General features: G+C 48.2%; 1 protein-coding gene across 1 annotated transcript in view; it reads right to left on the bottom strand.

Annotated features, from left to right (window-relative positions):
• Positions 1-3,721, bottom strand: part of LOC103269905 (growth/differentiation factor 3-like) — a 149,495-nt gene that overhangs the window by 25,985 nt on the left and 119,789 nt on the right. The gene's annotated exons all lie outside the window — the stretch shown is intronic.

The raw sequence follows: 3,721 nt of genomic DNA, 5'->3' as shown, positions 1-3,721 counted from the left end.
ACTGCACTCCAGTCTGGGCGACAGAGTGAGACTCCAACTCAAAAAAAAAAAAGAATGTGGAAGAAGGTAAAATTCTAGGCACCAATGCTATCTATCCTTCTAGGTGAGGACACAGCTTTCCTGTGTTCCCTGAAGCTAAAACCCAAATAAAGGGGGAGGAAGGGCTTTTTAGGCAGTACAAATGACCTGGTGCCTCGGCTCACACCTGTAATCCCAGCACTTGGGGAGGCCGAGGTGGGAGGCTTGCTTGAGCCCAGGAGTTCGAGATGAGCCTGGGCAACACAGTGAGACCTCATCTCTACAAGAAATATATATATATATATATATATATTTTATTTTTTTTTTTTTTTTTTTTTTTTGGAATCTCACTCTGTTGCCCAGGCTGGAGTGCAGTGGAAGGCTCATGGCCACCCCAGCCTCCACCTACTGGGTTCAGGTGATCCTTCCACTTCCGCCTTTACCGTAGCTGGAACTACCAGTGTGTGCCACCATGCCCAGCTAATTTTTTTTTTTAACTGCAGAGAAGAGGCCTCGCCATGTGGCCCAGGCTGCTCTCAAATCCATGGGCTCAGGCAATCCTCTTGCCTCCACCTCTCAAAGTGCTGGGATTATAGGCATGAGCCACCTAGCCCTGCCAGAAATAAAAAATTAAAAATTAGCCAGATGTGGTGGCATGTGCCTGTAGTCCCAGATACTCGGGAGGCTGAGACAGGGGGATCACTTGAGTCAGTTTAAGAACCGCAGTCTCGAGGCTGCAGTGAGCTGTGATTGTGCCACTGAACTCCAGCCTGGGAGACACTGAACTCCAGCCTGGGAGATAGAGTAAGACCCTATCTCAAAAAAAAAAAAGAAAGAAAAAAGAAAAGAAAGGCATTTGCAGAGGCATGCAGGTAGCAGGGATGTGAGCAGGATTTTGTAGAGATGAGGTCTCACTATGTTGCCCAGGTTGGTCTCAAACTCCTGGGCTGGAGCAATCCCACTTTAACTTCCCAAAGTGCTGGGATTACAGATTACAGGTGTGAACTACAGTGTCAGGCATTATATAGCTCTTTCTAGCAGACCCTGTTAGCATTGCTTCATTTACTAACTGAGAATGATCTTTTTTTTTGAGTTGGAGTCTCACTTTATCGCCCAGGCTAGAATGCAGTGGCACACTCCCAGCCACCGCAGCCTCGACCTGCTGGGCTCCAGCGATTCTTCCGCCTCAGCCTTCCAAGTAGCCAGAACTACAGGTGCGTGCTACCACACCCGGCTAATTTTTTATTTATTGTAGAGATGAGGTCTCGCCAAGTTGCCCGGGCTGGGATTACAGGTGTGAGCCACTGTACCTGGCTTGTTATGCATTTTTTTTTGAGTTGGAGTCACTTCATTGCCCAGGCTGCCAGGCTGGAGTGCAGTGGCACTCTCACTGCCACCCCAGTGTTGACCTGCTGGGCTCTGGCACTCCGTCTGCCTCAGCCTTCCAAGTAGCCAGAACTACAGGCACACGCTACCACCTCCCACTAATTTTTTGGTTTGTTGTAGAGACGAGGTCTCGCCAAGTTGCCCAGGTTGTTCTCGAACCCATGGGCTCAGGCAATCCACTCACCTCAGCCTCCTGAAGTGCTGGGATTACAGGCTTGAACCATTGCGCCCAGCCTTGTTATGCATTTTTAACCAAAATTAAAAATGTTTGAAAAACCACAAGACTTTGCTCCACGCTCAGAGAGAGAGATGACCTTTCTTTCACAATCAAGGTTCTTGAAAGAACCATCCACAGAGCCCTTGGTCTTCGCCTCTACCTCCTTCCTCAGTGCTCTGCCATAGGGCACCTGTCCCCGCCCTTTAGCTGGCTGCCACCTGCAGAGAACTTGCCCCGCCCCATCTTTGTCCAAACTTCTCAGCATTTGGCACCGTTAACCACACCCCTTGGAAAATACCTCCTTCCCAGTTTCTTTTTTCTGTAGGCCACTGCCCTTTGGTCTCTTGTGCAGACTTCTTTTTGTCTTTCTTTCAGTATGGCTCTTCTTCAAGGCCCCATCCAGGGCTTCTTTTCTTTTCTCTTTCATTCTCTGGCTCCTTAGGTGAACTCAGCCTCTCTCACAGTTATAGCAGTCTCTGGGAGGATAAACTTTCCTTCTACCCTCTTAAGTTATCGGAGGCCTGTGAATTAAACTGACCAAAGGCATGTTTGTAAGAGAAAAGACAGATTTTGATTCATATGTGAATGAGAGTTCACAGAAAAATGTGACTCAGAAGGCGACTGGAATTGGGGGCTAATGTACCTCTCACTAGGGTGAGCGGAAGGGGTGAAGGGGACTCCAGGGAAATCCTTTCCTTTATTAGGAAAGACAAATGACCCTTAGAAGAAGAGACGGGCAACTGGATAGTTTTGTGACAATGTCTGCTTGGGTGTGGTGCTGACTCCCCTCTGCTCTAGGGGAGGGGAATTAGGACAGTTGACTTCTAGGAGGCTCTGCTTTTAGGAAGATAAAGGAGTTCAGAAAAAGCCCCCCGTTTTTTTTCTTTGAGTAGGAATCTCACTGTCACCCCATACTGGAATGTAGTGGCACGCTCACGGCCACCGCAGCCTCGACCTACTGGCCTCAGGTGATCCTTCCACCTCGGCCCTCCAAGTAGCTGGAACCACAGGCACACGCCACTATGTATGCCTGGTTAATTTTTTAAATTTATTGAATAGACAAAGTCTCACCATGTTATTCAGGTTGGTCTCGAATCCCTGGGCTCAGGCATCCTCTTGTTTCTGCCTCCCAGTGTGCTGGGATTACAAGAAAAAGCCTATTTTTAAATGCCTTCCGTTCAAGATAAGTGTTATGCCACAGTGGCAAATTCTAGACCCTACCAGTAGCCACTTATTTGCTGAGAATGCCCAGATGTGCACCTTGGAGCGGTCTCTTTTCTATGATCCAGAGCAAACTATCCCATCACTTCACTGCACATCAACAAGAACATCAAGATAAGTTCACCTTTTTTCCTAAAATCTGATTCTTCTTCTTGAATGTCACATCTTGGTTGGGCGCAGTGGCTCACGCCTGTAATCCCAACACTTTGGGAAGCCGAGGCAAGAGGACTGCCTGAGCCCAGGGGTTCAAGACCAGCCTGGGCAACTTGACAAGACCTTGTCTCTACAATAAATTAAAAAATTAGCTGGGTATGGTGGCGCGCACCTGTATCCAGTTACTTGGAAGGCTGAGGCAGAAGGATTGCCTGAGCCCCATAGGATTGCCTGAGGCTGAGGTGGTCATGAGTATGCCACTGCACTCCAGACTGGGTGACAGTGAAACTCCAACTCAAAAAAAAATGTTAAAGATCACTTGGAGGGAAAAAAAAAAAAAAAAGCAAAAAGAATGTTAAAGTTCATTTTCAGGCCGGGCTCGGTGGCTCAGACTGTAATCCCAGCACTTTGGGAGGCCGAGGCGAGTGGATTGCCTGAGCCCGCTGGTTTAAGACCAGCCCGGGCAACTTGGCGAGACCTCATCTCTACAATAAATAAAAAAACCTGGTATGTAAACATATTTTCACATCACACTTCGAATTCTTTTTTTGGGGGGGGGTCAGGGGTTTCACCCTGTCACACAGGCTGGAGTGCAATGGCACAATCACAGCTCACCGCAGCCTTGATCTCCTGGGCTCAGGTGATTCTTCCACCTCTGCCCCCATCCCCCGCCCCAGTAGCTGATGCATGCCACCACACCTGACTAATTTTTTTTTTTTTTTTTTT

The sequence above is a fragment of the Carlito syrichta genome, unplaced genomic scaffold (assembly GCF_000164805.1).
Source record: "Carlito syrichta isolate Samal-C Ts95f unplaced genomic scaffold, Tarsius_syrichta-2.0.1 Scaffold106724, whole genome shotgun sequence".
Lineage (NCBI taxonomy): Eukaryota > Metazoa > Chordata > Mammalia > Primates > Tarsiidae > Carlito > Carlito syrichta.
The sequence above is the reverse complement of the archived record's forward strand: the minus strand, read 5'-3'. Positions and strand labels throughout refer to the sequence as shown.